A 19419-nucleotide genomic window follows, 5' to 3' on the forward strand; every position below is an offset into this window, starting at 1 on the left:
GTGGGGGTGTGACTTTGGCAACCCCAGCAGTGATTAAGGCTGTGTCCCCGCTGGCGCTGACAGCGCTCATGCATGAGAGCGGGGAAGTCACCAACTCTTAAGCATGAGCGCCGGGTGTCCTGCCTATTTGGCAAGCGGGAACGGGGGGCTTTGCGGGCAAGTTGAGCGTGCTTCAAAGTCAGGTTTTTTTTGTCTGCTCAAGCTCCAAGCTTGGGTGAGCGTGTGTGTCTGCGCATGAGCGCGCGCGCACCGCTTGAGTGGGGACTTCCACAAGACTGCAATAAGTAAAAGCGGCAAGAGCTGAACGCACAGCACGCTCAGCGCCAGCGGGGACGCAGCCTTACAGCTATTCCCCCCCCATGCTGAGGTGCAGTTTGGGGCCTAATAAGTGTGTTCCCCATACGAGCTCAGGGCACTATACTGCCTGAGATCGGTCACACCGTTTTGTTAGAAATCGTCGGATGTGTACGTAATAAGATTGATTTAATTTGGGGTATCACGGAACAAATATTTATGTAAAAAAAAAAGTCGGGAACCACTGCCACAACATATCACACCAGTGGTGCAATGCTGGGGCAAAAAACTGCACTGTGCATATAACAAATAATCTAATTTGCATCAGTTGGATGTTTCCTGTGTTAGATCCAGAGTGCAGATATGCAATTTGTTCACCGGAATTCGCAAACCAGGTGAAATTTGTCCTATGTTTTTTTTTTTTTTATGGCTTTTTTTTTTTGCAAAGAAAAACAGCAAGCATTAAAAGTCAGTGCGTCGCAAATTTCAGCGTGGAAGCGGATGGTGTTAGGTCGCAGTTCTCTTTATATGCCGCCATTTTCGACCAAACGCTAGCAAAAATCAAGAAAGTTTGTAGTCATTTGGCAAAATTGGTGCACGTAAGTTTGTTTTTCCATATCCCAGAGCAATGGGAACTTTTGGGAAAATTTCACAAATGCAAAAAATTAAAGGGCAGATGGCAAAAACATTTGAGAAGCAACATTTTTAAGACCTTCGCACAACTAATCTAGAGCAATGCTTTTACCCCAGAATTGCAGCACATGTTCCTTGATACATAAGCAGCTGTGTTTTCATTTTTTTTTATTGCTTTCGGTTGGGTTTTTTCATACCTAATTTTCCATGGTGAAAAACGAATGCAAAATCTGACCTCACAACATTTGATACACTGTGGGCCAATGTACTAAGCGTTACCAATGGCTATTTTGGCAAAAAAAAGTTTGCACAGACATCTAAATTTTAAGTTGAGCTTGTTTGCGCCCCTGTATTAACCAGAAATGTCTTAATTTGTGCGTAAAACAAAAAAATATATATTTTTTTCCTTTGGCGTACAGAAATGCACTGCGATGGGCGTACCAATGGAAATGTATATATTAAAAAATAATGTTTCTTTGCTACTGCAAAAAAGAAATTGCGTTTAAATTGTCTACTAATTTCAATTTGGCGTAAGCCATGCAAAGTCTGTTAATAGTGTTAGGTATTAAGTTGCTACTGTATGTATCAACCAGGTATTTATTTTGCGCAGCACGGATGTTTAATTATATAGGTTAATAAAATGTATTATTTTCACAGTATGACTATTATAAATAATAGTACACTAATAATTTATATTTACTAATACTAGTTAAAATGAAAAAAATTCCACATATTTCTGTTTTCATTGAAATAGTATCAATCAGGTATTCAACATATCAAATATCGTTTCAAACAACAGCTGAGGTGTAATATTGATGAAATCACATGACCTTCATACATTATGTCACGTACGTACGTAGTGGCGGATTTCCCATTAGGGCCGGTTGGGCCGGTTGGGCCGGTTGGGCCGGTTGGCCCGGTGTGGCAACATTTTGGGGTGGCATAAATGTCCACCCCCATATACGGATGATCTATGGGGCCTGATGGGAAGGCACTTACATGTGGGGGACGCCTCCTTGCTGCCGACCTCCTCCATTCCAAATCGCAGCGTCAAATTATGCCGCGGACGTCCAATGTGACGTCACACGGCATCTTGTTGCCATGGCAAGGGTTAATACACACAGCTACTCTAGCCAGCTCACCTTTCTCTTCCGTGAGGTACTTTCAATGAGGTAATATTAACCCCTTACTCATTTGCAATCATATCTATCTGCTTCCACCATCCAAGAAATATGCAAAATATGTAAATTAATATCTCTGCCAGGGTCTCAAGTCCCTGTTTATTAAGGAAAAAACTATGAACTTAATACCAAAATCTGTTGTAGCAAAATATGTCCGAAAATATAAATTACTGTCTACAGAGCATGCAACAGTTTATTCAGAGCCCAAAGCATCACTTATTAAATGTTTTAATACACATAAAAATACAGCGCGTAGATTACAGAAAAAGATTATTACAAGAACATATATATTTAGGCACTGTACCGTGTATGAGTTTCACTGGATGTGCACTGAGCTCTGTCTGTGTTTTATGTTCTGTCTCCGGTTTTAAATATATATTGCCATGCTCAGTAGCACTCCTCTGTGACACTCATATGCTTATATATATGTTGTGGTTATTTTGGGGGTTCAATAGGAGCTTGTTAGGTGTCCAGTATGTTTTACAATTCTTGTTCAGCTAGTCTTAGCTGATTGGAGGGTGGCAACCTCCTACCTAATTGAAGCTTACCCCTTCCCACATTTAAATGGTTAAAAGCTCACTCCATAGCATCTCCCAATCTCAGGGGAACTTGCTTGCTTGCAGTATGGTTGTGACAAATCTAATAAAGAGTGCTTTTCCTGGTAATGTACAGGTTATTAAAAGCTTCAATCAGACATAGAACTTTGCAACTAATATTGACAGATTAATTATAAATCATTCTTCCTGGTATTGTACAGGTTATTAAGAATTTATATTAGTGTTAGGGACCCCTGGAAATGTGGTCTGCTGTGCAGTGGCTCAGGGGCTTACAACAATTTTGGCCAAAAATGTTAAACTAAAAGACCATTTTATTTAATAGATATTTATACATATATATTTAGGCACTGTACCGTGTATGAGTTTCACTGGATGTGCACCGAGCTCTGTGTTTTATGTTCTGTCTCCGGTTTTAAGAACATACAATTACAATAAATGTATAACAGTCTCTTAAAATAACAGGATAAAACATAAAATAGAAATTCCTATACAGTACATTAGCATAAGTGATAGGTTTTTCCCTTGCTAAGACTTATGTACTATTCCCCCCCCCCCCCCATTGACACCACATAAGCCCACCCCTGTCGTAAATCATCTGCTAGGTTGACGGTTTTACGACTTAAAAAAAATCCTGCTCTAAAAAGATATTTAAAAGGTGTCTGGATATAAAGTACTAGAAAAAAGGAAAGAGTAATCCCTATAATGCTTGCACTCAACCTCTTATTTTTACTAAAAGAGGTGAAAAAATTCACCTCCACTGATGTATCTTTTATTTTAGTGGAGGTGAATTTTTTCACCTCTTTTAGTAAAAATAAGAGGTTGAGTGCAAGCATTATAGGGATTACTCTTTCCTTTTTTCTATCATTATCTACGATCCCAGTATGCACCCCCTCCCACAAACAATTACTTACAACCATTTAGCTGAGCAGAAGCTGCCACTTTATTTACTTAACTGGATATAAAATACCTCATATTTTAATGTCTGTAATATTTAGACACACGTGGGTCATGTCAATAGATTCAGGTGAGTTTCACGAATGTGTGGAGACTAATTCCTGACTTGCGTGCTCCTAAATTTGAGTGACAATTGTATATCTGTCCCAGCCTACCTCCAAGACATGAAGTGTCTGGTCTTATAGCATCCGTTGTCTTGAAACAATGACAAATAACAAAACGTTATAATTTAGAGTAGAGGTCATCACCTTATTTCTTAATTTTTAATAAAGTCCTCCAAATAAGTGGTGACCTGTGTGTCACCTCACACTGGGATGCACAAGTGATCATTCAAGACTGGGACAGTTTCCTTTGAAAGTTACTTTTTTTAAATATGTCAGGAGAGCCATCAATTAATCCCATCTAAACATACAAATTAATCGTTCCTGGCGCTATGAAAAAGTCCAAAATACCGTGAACCAACAAGGCAGTCTCTTGTACAAGCTTCCTTAGGCAGATTGATGGACTTGATAGTGGTTTTCCAGACAGGGGGGTTGTCCTTTAAATGATGTTCCGCTGCTTCTGAAATAACAGAAAACAACAGGGCACGCCGATTGCGTAGTATGTTTCATCAACTGTTCCCTATCTAGAACTCCAAAATCCTACTTACAGGATAAAGGCTTGCAAAGTTCAGTGGAGAGAATCTGTAACACACGTCCCTTCTCCTCAGAGCATCTCACGGACCCCACGTGGTCTGGTCTGCAGGAGTCTCCCTCAGTCAGCGGTGGTGTTGATAGAAGTATATCGCTCCAACGCTCCCACGGATGCAGGGGGGGGGGGAGGGGGGTAAGGGGAATACGAAACAATACTAGTGTGATACCGTACAGAATTTTAATGACACAATTAAAACTCTAAAATCACACTCACATAAAAACGGGGTAACAAATACCGCTCACAAATGCCGTCTGCAACCTGAACAGCTCCTAGATCAGTCAAGGAGAGGATCGCCGCACGCTACACTCGATACCGGAAATTCGAGTGACGTCAGCGATACAGCAAACCGGAATTCTCCTCGCGTCAGGAACTAAGGGTGCCGGAACGGTCCAAAACACTAAGCTCCTCCTCCCTACGCGTTTCGTGACCCGTTGTCACTTCCTCAGGGGATAATGGAGCTTAGTGGATAGGATATTTATACGCAAATCCTGAGTGAAAGGACCTTCCTACAAGGGGATGGGCTAGAGATTGGGTCTAATACTAAACATGTGTCTACAATCAATTAAAAGGCAAACGGGGTCAAAATATTAGTATAACATACACATTTACCTAGGAACCATCAACTGCATATAAAAAAGGAATACATTAAAAAAAACTCATGAATTAAAAGAAAGAACAATTAATATAACATATATAGTCACCTGATACCAAACATTGCATATATATAAAATACGTAAATGTTCTTACGTTAAAAAATGATTATTAATACCAGATACAGATAAAAGGAATTGCACACTAAAGACATATCTGTCATATTCCGGTTTGAAACAGTTTCAAAACACCAGCTGACCACTGTAGCATTAGCAATGACCTAATTTTAAGAATCTTTTAAAAAGGCCGCTAGGTCGAAATCGATATTTAAGCCAAGGGGGGACAGTGTCTTAAGTACATAAATCCAATAGCTTTCCCGTTTGGATACCAAATTAAGTCTGTCTCCCCCCCGCCATCTACCTTTGGAATTATCGATTCCTATACATAGCAGACCCTCTGGGTTCTGACCATGGTGTATTTTAAAATGATTAGAGACACTATGAGTCTCGAGGCCCCTCTTAATATTATAGACGTGTTCAGAGAACCGTCGTTTGAGGGGTCTCCCTGTCCGGCCTACATATTGCAGGCCGCATGGACATTCTAGTAAATATACACAAAAATTGGTCCTGCAATTAATGAAAGTTCTAATATCAAAGCTAACCCCTGTTACATTAGATTTAAAATTTTTAGTCTTTTTACTATGCTTACATCCGATACAGTTAGTGCATGTATAGTAGCCCTTTAGATCATTGAGCCATGTTACATGGCGATCTCTAAGGCCATCAATGGGACAGCTGGGACAAAGGGAGGACTTTAAATTCCTAGCCCTTCTATAAACAATTTTGGGTTTATTAGGGAGAATGGTTTTCAGGGTCGGATCTCTAAGGAGAATACCCCAATGCTTATTTAGGGTCTTCGATATGACCGGGGCCAGACCACTATATTGAGTGATAAAAAAAGGAAACTGGTCTTGTGTCTTAGATATAGGGACTTTTTTCATATCCTTTTTACAAATTAAGGAGGCTCTGTCTATTTTATTGACCTCTGAAATGGCCCTGTCTAATTCCTGATTTTTATACCCTCTTTCCATGAATTTTATTTTTAGTTCCTTGACCTGCTGTTGATAAATTAAATCTTCTGAACAGTTCCTCCTTATTCTCAGTGCCTGACCCTCAGGGATGTTTTGCAGCCACTGAGAATGGTGGTGACTTGATGCCAATAAATATGTATTGGCATCCACTTCTTTGTGGAAAGTCTTAGTGTGAACAGTGTTATTCACCACATAAAGAGATAAGTCAAGGAAATTGATATTAATTCTATTATGGTTAAACGTAAATTTCAGGTTTCTTGTGTTGGTGTTAAGATAAACTTTAAATTGCTCTAATTGATCAATAGACCCTCTCCAGACACACAGCACGTCATCGATGTATCTCTTCCAGAGCACCAGGTTTGCCCCAAATGGGTTGGAGGACCATATATGGTCCTCCTCCCACACGGACATGAATAAGCTCGCGTAACTGGGGGCAAACCTGGTGCCCATAGCAGTGCCGCATGTCTGGAGGAAAAACTCATGATTGTAGCTGAAAAAGTTATGGGTCAAAATAAATTTGATTCGATCTAGAATGAATTTCCTCAATCTGTCATCTACCCCAACATCACGTTCTAGAATCCTCCTAATAGCGTCTAAACCCATCTGATGGTCAATTATAGTGTAGCAAAACAAATGCTAGATTCTCTCAGTCCATACAACACATACAGTATGGTACTTTTAGTGGGTCATAACCCACCAATTAAGCCCTCTTTGTAGACCTGCACAGAACCAGGAAGGGTCTTGATCCGTCACAAACCCAATATATTGTATTTTTAAGACAAATCGTAATCACATTAACTCCTGAAGCACCAGACTGACTAAAATACTTAATATTCCCCACCATTTTCATTACACATTAGACCAGGGTTCCTAGAAAGCCTTGGGTTCATCGGGCAATCCTAAAGGGTTCCCTGCAATTTTCGGGTCATTTGAAAATTCTACCAAATATAGAAGAATTTACAATGCATCTGATCTCAGACGCGCTATTAGAGAGGGTTGGGGTTCCTTACAATGCATCTGATCACAGACGCGCTATTAGAGAGGGTTGGGGTTCCTTACAATGCATCTGATCACAGACGCGCTATTAGAGAGGGCTGGGGTTCCTTACAATGCATTAGATCTCAGACGCGCTATTAGAGAGGGTTGGGGTTCCGCAGAATTTCACAATATAATTATAGGGTTTCTTAACCAAAAAAGATTTAAAAAAACTCTGCATTAGATACACATTTTATGAAGGTTTGTACTATGTTTTAGCACTAAAATGTTGATGCAAAATAAAAATTCAAGAGGGATCTTAGTACATAGGTACGTTCTTTTTTTTACATCCGAGCGGGACAGAGGACCATCCAACCGAGTCATAAACAAGTGCAATTTAGTATTTGGATAGATCATCTCACCATTAACCCTTTGGGTGTCGGAGGGGCCGCAGCAACACTGATTACGGAAATGGAAGAGCACAAGTCCTCCTCTTCCGGTTCTGATGGTGATCGGAGCGCAGAACCTGACCAACTCCCCCCTCCCCACACCGGAAAACAAGCAGCAAAAGGCCATGACATAGCCAGGACATCAAGGACTATGGGCCTCATGCAGTAAGCGTTGATAAGGGAATTATCACCATTTTATAGCCAAAATTGGGTTTGAGATTCAGTAAGCGCCGATAAGTGCTTGATTTCGCCAGGTTTCGGAGCCGATTATTTTGTTATGGCCAGTCGGCTGCCGATAAGCCTGTTTTCGCCACTGATCGCCACTTTTTTAAATCGGCTGGATTCAACAAAAAAAATCAGCTTATCGGGGCTGATCGGCACTACGAAATTGAGATGTTATGGCCGATTTCTCCCGCCAACTAAAGTTGGCAGTTTGGACGGGAGAACGATCGCTAAGGCTGCCGGAACGGCACTTAGAAAAAAAAAATCTTCTGTACATCAATGGAGTCAATGGAGCGGGGACGTATAACAGTATAGTACTGTTTACGTTTCATTGCTCACAATACAAACGTCATTTGCATTACAGTGTGGGGGGCATTCCCTGCATTGTGTCACGGCTGACGTGTATTATTTGCATAACATTATACTTTTACATGTTTTCAGCATTTGCGGGTCACATTACTCATCATGTGATGATGTGGCAAGGGAAAATACTATACTCAACTCTTAAAGGAGAACCTCACATCATAGCACACATTTTACTGAATTGATCGACAATTGTTTACATGATGTTACACATGTCACACATGTCACACATACACCGTATATTCATGTTCCTTTACATTACACAATGCTTGTAATGTGTCACGCATCTTTAAACGTTCATGTACATCTAAATTCTCATGTTTACATCTACGTTTGGTCCTCCCTATTTTCATGACGTCACTTATTGGACGCGCAATCACATTGCATATTTACATTATAACCGTTGCATTACAAGCACTTCAACCTAACTTATACGCACATGTACAGTAATTCATCATTGGGACACCTTGTAAACTCATTCTATAGCAACTATCCTCATTACAGAAATGCATGCATATGCACACGACTATTCATTGTTGGCAACATGTCACAATAACATGGCTAATTACACATGTTACACAAAACTTTTCCCACATCAATCTCAGCCTTTTTGTCTCATTACATGACTGACTCTTGCGTTCACAAGTTTTACATGCATTGCACATGCAACTATTTATTTGCAAGCAATGTTTGTACAAAGCATCACGTCACATCATTGGCAAATATCATCATTCCCTGCAGAATACACACAACAACTGCACACAGCTTGCCACACAAGTACTTTATTATGTTAATGTAAAACCTTGCATTTTACTATGTCACCTGACATCATCACATACCTATTTAAAGGACGCCCATTACCTGCTCATTCACAGCTACTCATTTCAAAATGTTGAGATTGTTTAGGAGACGGAGGAACATTCTTTTCTATGACATGCTTGATGATGAAGACAATCATATAGGGCAAGGGAGGGACACACCGAGGGACAGTGACAGGGACAGTGACGCGGATACGACAGGGACAGGGAGAGGGACAGGCCGAGGGACAGGGAGAGGGACAGGAGATCAGAGGAGAAGACAGAGGAGACAAGTTGTGCCTCGTCCGCGTCTGTACAGGGAGAGAACCCTGTTAGATGGGATGAGTGAGGAGGAGATTGTAAGTCGCTATCGTTTGAGTTCAGCAGCAATCTTATCTCTTTATCAGGAGATAAGGGGAGATTTAGATTTTTTCACAGCCAGAGGTCGTGCAGTCCCTGGGCTTGTTAAAATGCTGTGCTCATTACATTATCTTGCTTCCGCGTCATACCAGACAACTGTGGGCATAGTGGGCGGGGTCTCGCAATCTACATTCTCGCGGGCCTTGACCCAGTTTCTCTATGCACTCAATAGACGCGCTAGGAATTATATTCATTTTCCTACAGAGGCGACAGAGTGGCTGGAAGTCAGGACTGGCTTTTATAATATAGCAGGGATACCATGTGTGCTGGGTGCAATCGATTGCACACATGTTGCTTTGATTGCACCTAGTCAGAGTGAGCATGTGTACCGCAATCGGAAGCACTACCATTCACTCAATGTACAGGTGGTATGTGATGCGACGATGAGGATAATGCATGTGGTACCCAAATTCCCTGGTTCCAGTCACGATTCCTCTATCCTGAGGAACTCTTCAGTCTTCCATGCGTTCGAAGAGGGACATTTTGAACATGGTTGGCTGCTGGGTGAGTACACATTTACATGTTATAACACAAAACACATTTTTATTTAGGAATGTTGGCATTGTACAATTTGATCACTAATGTCAGCTTATGTGTGCTCCATTCATTATAGGTGACTCAGGATACGGAATTAGGCCGTGGCTCTTGACTCCGGTGCTAAACCCTCAAACTGAAGCAGAGGAGAGGTACAATGCAGCCCATATATCTACAAGATCTGTTATAGAGAGGACATTTGGCCTACTCAAGACCAGATTTAGGTGTCTGGACAGAACTGGTGGGGCTCTTCTATACAAGCCTCAAAAAGTCTCTGATATTATCCTTGCCTGTTGCATTTTGCACAATGTTGCACTCAGGCACAATGTACAATCAGACCTAGCTGAGCCTTTGGTAGACGAGCATCCCACCCATGTAGCTGCTGAAAATGAACAAACAGCCAGTGGTGGCCAGACACGCCAGAATCTCATCAATTCATTTTTTTCTTGTAAGTAAAAACATATATGTTCCAAGTTCTACTTTTATACTTACATTATGTTATCTTAACAATAATGTTTTTTTATATAACCTTCTGTTAGGACACAGATGAATATGGGTTGCACACCTTTCTTTTCTCTGCTGTGTGCACAAAGGGATGTGGCACCGGTATGTTATTGTTGCACAGGTTATATAATCCCTCTTCAATTGTACTTTAGTTGTGTGTATGTGAATACAACTGGGGTAACAAAGCACTAATATTTTAGCATTGTGTTGTTCCTTATGCTAACACAATACACATATTATGCCCATACTCATTCATGCTTCTAGTATGCTTACATACAATGTTATTGGTGCAGTGTAACATGTACATCCATATGATGTGTACACCAGGCTCATTTACATTTTGAATGTGATTAAATATACATGGTGTTGCACATTTAACACCAAATACACACTTTGCTGTGTTGTTTACGGTACTGAAGATGGCATGTCAATGTTTGCAATTTATATATTGTTCCTTTGCATTATAGGTATATCTCCAGTATGACTGATCATGGTATGTATATTTGCTGACATCTCTCATAAGATGTGCCTACCTCAATCTTCCTATAATTATTTGAAGTAAAAACACAACATATTGTTTTAAAGACAAATGTAACATACATGTACTTTCTGTATCATGTATATGCATTTAGCTACTCTTGAGCTTTCATGTGCATTGTATTAGAAAATGATTACTCACATTTTATCACATTTTATGTATGTTTCCTTATAAATTCCATTCATGTAATATAGAGCTGTTTGGAGAAAAGGGGATAACTGTACTTATTTGTTTACTTACGGGAGCTCATTCATCACGGATGAAATTGACTGATCATAACACTCCATGCATGAATGCCTGTAATCACAACAATGCGTACTACATCTTATATTTAGCAATGTAGGTGTTTTTTAATGCTAGGAATTAATAGTCAACATGAATTTAAATTTGTGACATGTGTATGTATAAGTCACACGTGTGTGGATGTGTCCTACATGTACCAAGTGTAAAACTGTGAACAGAAAACACTATTTTGTTGCAAATGTTACTGTCATTTAGCATTTCTAATTTACCTATATGACAATGTTGGTAATATTTTTGCTATATAATTCACGTCACTTCATCATTATCATGATGATAATTATCAAGTATTCTCACAATTGTAACGTCAATCACGTGCACATTAGCATAGACACACTTTTTAAGACAACTGTTTGTGTCTGAATCAATTTGTGTAGGATCCATGTATAACACCGACAAATGATAACACCAGCTTTATTATGGTAGCTTATATCATCATATTGACTATACGATGTATTTTTAGAAAGTTTAATAAACACAGTAAACTATAGTTAGTTAGGTTAATGAAATATACACAGAAACGTACTTCATTACATGATGTTGATGTCATATTCAGAACATCATGCATTGTAGGGGACCACAACATCTGGCCAATAACATTAATTGCTACAGTCCCAAACCATTTTATCAACATACCCATGTAACAAGAGATTTTTAACAATAAAGGGCTAGTTGGTTGTAAGTGTCCTTTACATTGGGAGAAGGAGTGGCTCAGTGAGTAAAGACACACACTGGCACTGAGAGTTTGAAGCAGGGGAGTCTGGTTCAATTCCCGGTGTCGGCTCCTTGTGATCTTGGCCAAATCACTTTATCTCCCTGTGCCTCAGGCGGCCAAAAATAAATTGTAAGTTCCACGGGCCAGGGACCTGAGCCTGAAAAATGTGTCTGTAAAGCGCTGTGTACAACTAGCAGCGCTATACATGAACATGCTCATATTATAATTATTATTATTATTCTTATTATTATTGTTACATAGTTTCGACAGTCATACGTTCCATTACACAATAGAATACACAAATGTGTTAGCAGAGTGGGAATGGTTGTTATATATAAAACACACCATGCCATAAAATGATAGTAGTCATTAAAGAACACTCAATAAAAATTCATGAGGCACTATTTTGCAACATCATTATGTTAATTAAGTGCTTATGCAATATAGGCATAAGTGTATCACATTTTTAATTGTTTGTTAATAAGCGCTGCAAGCAATATAAAATTAGTTCCATATGTAGTATAGTAGTCGGTGGCTCCTCCTCACAATCATCTCATATAAAGGTAGACTCTTCTGAAATCATACATTGATCCGATTGTATCTTCCCCGACATCTCTGAAATACAGCAAACACATGATGGTCAAAGATGGCACCTTACTATATATGTATCCGTGACAACGCGTTACACAGCTCTATATGATTGTGTACATACACACGTCACTCACTTATATTTTAGAAGTACAAGTGTACATCAGTATGTAATGTTTCCTTAAATTTGTAGCAGGCATAACTATGTATATGATGTGAACGTTGCCTGTATACTGAAAAATGTGCGCGCACATCTTAGTGTGCGCACGCACTTCAGGCTTGGCTGCACTAACTGTTTGCGCATGCGCAAAACAAAGCGTACGTTGTGCGTTCAATACAGGTTGAAAATATGATTAAACATACAATCTTTATTTCAAATACAATGAATACGAAACTACATTCGTTCTAAACGAGTACATCTGTATTCTTTTTAAACAGACCCGTGTTTGGACAGAAAGGACGGCCGATAACACAATGCGCAAATGCAATACGTGTGACGTCATGTTAAACCAGCGTGAAACGCACGCTAACACTCCTCCCACTCAATTAACATTCGGCTAACGCCCAGTGTACGCCCCCACTGTATGACACACTGCAGTTACCGTTACTATAACAAAACATGACAGCCAATAGGCTTTGAGGCGCGCACGTCGCTTGGGGGCGGGACTTACATCCGTAATCCTTTTTAAGGACGCCTTGGGCCATGACAAGGGTCCCACGTCATACGTGGTGGACCCGCTTTTAAATGTTGTAGATGTAGCATGATAACAAAACAGGTATGTGTTAGAGTTATGGTAAAATTTTGCTAATATGTTTAAAGTGATAGGAAAGTACGTATATTTATTCCGTCAGCAATGTGTACTACTCTTTCAGGTTCTACTATATTGTATTCGGAAACAATTTGTTTGTGATCGCTACATGTTATGCAGTCTGCTAGGTTACGCTGTATCCACGCATTGAAAGGGAAAATGGTGGTTAGACAAAAAAAAAAAATATAAACGCAGAGTCAACGCATAACGATTGTTATATTTACCATTCTTCTAGAATTAACTCTTCGTCTGCCTGCAACTGGTCACTCCAGAAATGCAAGGCATTTTCATCCACGCTTGACCCAAACGCTGAATCCAGTATGAAACACATCTCCTCCATGAAGCGCTCATAGGAATCGCCACTGCTTTCTTCAAACAATTGGTCGGGAGGTATGTTCATGTCTTCGGGTACCCATTCCAATGCATTTTCAGCTGAAAGGCTTGGTACAGAATCATAGTAGTTATGTTCATGTACAATGTGGGTTTCAGGAATGGAGGGTGCAGATATTGCAGCAGCTATCGATTCACACGGAACAGTAGTAGCGGATCCATTGCTATTGGCATTAGGAATAAATATGCCTTTAACCACAATATATGTGCCTTCTTTCACGGTGAAATGTTTTTCTTTGGCAATCTTCCAGAAACCATAGTTGTGTTCTAGCTTATCCTGCACACGTTCAAAAAAGTCATTTGTTGATAAAGTGAATCTTATTGATGAATTAAAATTGCGCGCATGCCGACGGTTTTGGTAATAAGGATATTTTGCTCGAATCAAATCATAGATTTGGCGTGTGCTTGCTTGATGTCCGCAAGTTGATAAAATAGCTTCTAAAATCATGTATTTATAACCTAAATTCGGATTCATAATTGTCACCAATTCATCAGCCATTGCAGAGTAGCACAAAAGATGTGTGCAGGTATCTGTTCTTTGCTCATCAAAATGAAACTGCTCAGTGGCTAACAAATTGCTGTGTTTCCTTTTCAAGGTCAACAAAAGTATAAACTGTAACTCCTTATTTCAAACGCCAATTGGATTTCTAGTTATAATTGCTTGAACATTTGTGGTTAGTGATAGCCGCATGTGGGACAAACATGTATCCTTTTTTTATCTCGTTTTTGAAAACATTAGTACACTTTTCATTCAGTAACATTGAGTTTTCTTGCAAAATAACAAAGAGCACTGTGTGAAAATAGTGCTTAGACAGCCATATCAGTAAATACACACACCTGCAAAATGAAATGTTTTTTTCCCACATACATTTCTGTGTGTATTTGAAAGTCTGGTTAAGTCCCTGTCTGCATGAGTTTAAATACGTGTGTATCTATATATATATATATAAATATATCTATCTCATAAATATATATATATATAAAGTGTATATTGTACTATATGTATATTGTGTGTATGTGTATGTGTATGTGTATGTGTATGTGTATATATATATATATATATTATATATAAAAAAATATTATTTTTTTTTTTTTTTTTTATATATATATTATATATATATATAAAAAGTAATATTTTTTTTTTTTTTTTAAATATTGCTGGAGTACACACAACATATTGATGGCAGTAAGTAGGCCTTGTATGAAACCTATTTAAATGGTGATAAACATGAGTGAATTAAGTAATAAACATTTGTTTGCGCCCAATAATGTTAGAGGCTCACACTTAGTATAGTTGTCAAACATTAGGCCTGTATTATAAAAATACTGTGTTTTCACAAGGAAGCATGAAGTGTATGTTTTTTGTAAATACATCTATACCAGTTTAGATAGCACTATATATATACACACACACACACACACACACACACAGTGTGTGTCTGTGTGTGTGTGTGTGCATATATCAATACATACTACATATATATTAGTATCAATTCAGAGATGTTCTTGAAACAAGAACACATAAATGATTAAAGGACAACATTACAATGGCCAGCAAAGGTAAGTAATATTTAACACAAAATCCTGCTGTACACGTACAAGAAAGATGTTTGCAGTTAAATAGGTGCTTTTATAATTGCATGAAAATAATATGCACATGCAATGATTACATCAATTAACACACCCAAATGCAATGTTTTGCTGCTAAGTCAATGGCAGCTTCTCTAAACTTAGCAACTGGCTCCTGGTGGACCATTACTGAACAGACGATTAAAACATAAATATTTATAACACTATTCATTAATTAGGAGTGTTCACATTTCCAAAACTTCACGTGTACAAGAACATACTTGAAAGTTTGGAAACAACACAGTCTTCAGCATACATACAATAGTAATTAGATAATCTGAAGTCAACAAAACAAGGCCAAAGACATATTTTCTGAATTATAACATTTATTTTTTTTGTTCCTTTTGCGAGCGAGTAACAGGCCTGCTTGTTGTCTCTTGAATTTTCCTTTTTCTTTTGCCACCAACTTTAGGCACAACAGAGCCACTTTGACTGGCCTCTGGCACTTCACGGGCAGGGCTTGTGGCCAGTGACTCACCTACAGGGCTTTTGGGCAGTGACTGTTCACCTACGGGGCTTGTGGCCAGTGACTCACCTACAGGGCTTTTGGGCAGTGATTCACCTACAGGGCTTTTGGGCAGTGATTCACCCACAGGGCTTTTAGGCAGTGATTCACCTACAGGGCTTTTGGGCAGTGATTCACCTACAGGGCTTTTGGGCAGTGATTCACCTACAGGGCTTTTGGGCAGCGATTCACCTACAGGGCTTTTGGCCAGTGACTCACCTACAGGGCTTTTGGGTAGTGACTGTGAGCAAGTTGGTAGACACTGCACAAGTGATGGTTGGTCTGTTTCATGTGTGTCTTTTGTTGTTTTTGACCAAAAACTGGTCAGTAGTAACTGCTTGTGTTTTGTTTTTGTGGGCTCCTTTGTAGGTGTCTGCTGCTGAATTTGTACAGATGGCAGCGGTAGGATGTCATCAGGAACCTGCACAGCAATGTCTGCTACTTGACCGGTAACATTTGGGCCTGGTGAATGAATATCAGATGAATGTGGTGAAAACTGACCTGCATGAACAGATCCTGGCTGGGAGGTGTTGAATTGTGGTACATTAGTCATTCTCCAGTAATTAGCTTGTGTTTGCTGAACAACTAATGCTTCGAATGAGGTGTTGATTTTTTGCAACTGTTTCGGCACTTCAATGAAGACTCTGTGGAGATGTGCCAATTGTGAAACTGTTTCTTCCTGCAGTGCAATCATCCTTTCCAGCACTGTCATGAAGTCAGAATGGCGACGATTTTCTGCTTCCACAATTTTTCCCTCAGAAGCTACAATTGCATCGTATGTCGTATTTGCTGGACGATTTGCCGGTAAAACAGTTTCAATTGGAACGTCTTCATGGTCGCTTGCTTCTATTTGTGTGTGTATGGCGGTGGCGTCATCATCATCATCATCATAATCCTCTTCATCATGTTCTACAAATAAATGTACAAATTATTAAATGTCATGTTAATCTCTGCTGTGTTACTATGTAATTGTACTGTGTCATAAGTAACAACTAACATGTTTCCATACGTTTTATAACCTCACATTAAAAACTACCTTGACTTAAGAATAATTTTTGGACTCAGTATGAAATATGAGTGAATGAAAACTTGCTGTAAACTCAAAACTCCTACATGATAGTTAACATCACTAACACAATACAAGTTGCCTTACACTTCATTTTCACTGACACTAAGTAATCCTATTTAAAGAAGATGTGCAAAACAAATAATGAACATGACAACATAACATATAGAAGAGCACATATTATATGGCCACCAACTGATACACTCACCTTCTAGGTGTGTTGAGCTGGCTGACCCAGGTGAAGACACTTGTTCAGTCTCAGGTGACACATGTCCTTCAGGGGCAACTATATATAACAATAACATAAGTTTTACATTTACATGTGTAAATATTGAACAAACAGTTATTGTATGTTCTGTATTTATGAGTATCTAACAGCATCATTTCCTTAACCCAAAATGTGTGTGTGAAAGTGAACATAAATAGTTGTAATAACAATGTACATGCCTGTGTACTTAGAAGTTTTGAGTTCCCTAACATACAACATACTATGGTTCTGCAGTAATGCGTGAGGAAAAATACATTAAATTTTTACATAAAAATCATATGTTGTGTAGTGATATCAGTATCATAATGTACATAACTATCATGAGATGACCATTCACAATGGTTATCATGAAGGTGGTCATATTGCAAAAAGTGTTGTTTTTGGTAGAGGATATGTGTGGTACATTAATATAAGATGTGGCACACATGAATGTGGCTGTGACTAAACAAGACAACACATGCAGTGTGTGATAATGTGTCGTTGATAGTAGTTCAACTATAGATATGAGTGAACTAATGTGTGACGTACGGTTTGATAAGTAATGAGTTGTTGGGGCATTTAGTAGCTAAAGTGAAGCTTTCAAATGAGTGTGATTAACTTCAGTTGTGCTAGTGAGGTTGTAAGAACGGTTTTCCCTTCCCCAAAAAGCCTAATCAGCCACACCTTTCAATTACTTGAAACAGGTGAAAATGGTGTGAACTAAGTTGCCCCTAAAATGAGGCTGTAATTAGTGTGTGTGCTGAACCCCACCCCCTCTGTTGAAGTGTATGCTGTGATGAGATATTAATTGCAGCTGCTTTAACACAATGGTAGATGAGCTAAATAGTCGTGTGCAGTTTTTAAGTTATGAAAACAATGACATAAAATATGATACGTGTGCCTCATTATGCTGTCTGTATATGACTTAAATCAAAAATGGACCTTTTCATTAACAACTATAGATGTGTTAGTGCAAGTGATGTTTGTAGGCCGTTGCATGCAATATATTTGATGCATGCTTAAAATAGGCAGTAATGTCATGTTTGTCGGAGTAAAATAAATAAAATACACAATAATATTCTACATATTTCTGTTCTGTACCTGTAGCTAGTAATAATTTCTCATTAACATGTGTTACACATGTGTACTACCCTGTTGTTCCCCATCTTCGCCCACCATCAATTGCTTCCACTGCAGCAATGCATTTTGGGAATTCACATGTAAATGAGCACGCAATGGCACGTGCTATATTAGTTACTGCTTTTAGTAGGACTACAACATATATGTCTATTTTGAGATATATATGTATACAGAATCAGACATATACATATATAGATGCAGGTATGCTTATATTGTGAAGACAGTATAAAAAGCAGTGTAAATATGCAAAATAACTGTAAGCAACGACACGCCTAGTACAGTAATATTTCTCACCTGGTGGAAATTGTGAGGGGTAAATTCCTATATCACGGTCACCAGGTAAGCCTTCCACGACGACGGGAAGTAATTTTGCCCGAAGCAGCTCCTCCAATGGACTTAATATGAGACGTTGTGGTGTGGGCCCACCTCCAGTGCCAGTAGCATGCACGCGTTGGTGTTGTATTTTCTTTTTCAATTTGGACCTAATATCATCAAATCTCTTGTGACAATTCCGCTTGTCCCTCACATGATTCCCACACGCATTGACACCAATGACTATTGTGTCCCACATTTCTTTTCTGCTTGCTGAACTTGTCCGCCCTTGAAAAACATATCAAATATATGAGGTAAATGAATAATAATATAAGCACCAGTTTCCTACACTGCTAGCTGTTCCAAGAGATAGCAAACATGCTGTTTTATGTGTAATATGTGAAGCACATGAGCATTCACTACTAAACCTATACATGTAAGCAAGGTTGCATTCATATTGTATGCAGTTATGGCAAATTGACCGCCTGTGTTTAGTTGTCCTTGTAAGGCATGATAAAAAGCTGTGTTTCCAGACTAATTAACATAGAAAGATATTGTGAAGCCATATTTGCATATGAACAAAACTCAGATGACCTAGGATCACATGTATTTGAATAATAAATGTAAATGTACACTTACCTAGTAAATGTCCATATATACTGTCATAGTGCTCCAGAATGCCAGTGACAAGAGCTGTATTTTCCTGGTCATTGAAGCGAGGATTACGTGGCTTCTCCACACGTTTCTTCCGAGCAGGTTTAGGGTCAGAGCTTGGCTGGTGCTGACTGGACTCTCCTTCTTCCAATGGAAGAGCCTCCAAAAGCTGCCCACCAGCAAGCACGCCACCACCATCCACCCCATCAGCAACTGCGCCACCAGCAGCACTCCCAGCACCAGCACTCCCACTCCTAGCACCAGCACTC

Source organism: Ascaphus truei, chromosome 10 (assembly GCF_040206685.1).
Source record: "Ascaphus truei isolate aAscTru1 chromosome 10, aAscTru1.hap1, whole genome shotgun sequence".
Taxonomy (NCBI): domain Eukaryota; kingdom Metazoa; phylum Chordata; class Amphibia; order Anura; family Ascaphidae; genus Ascaphus; species Ascaphus truei.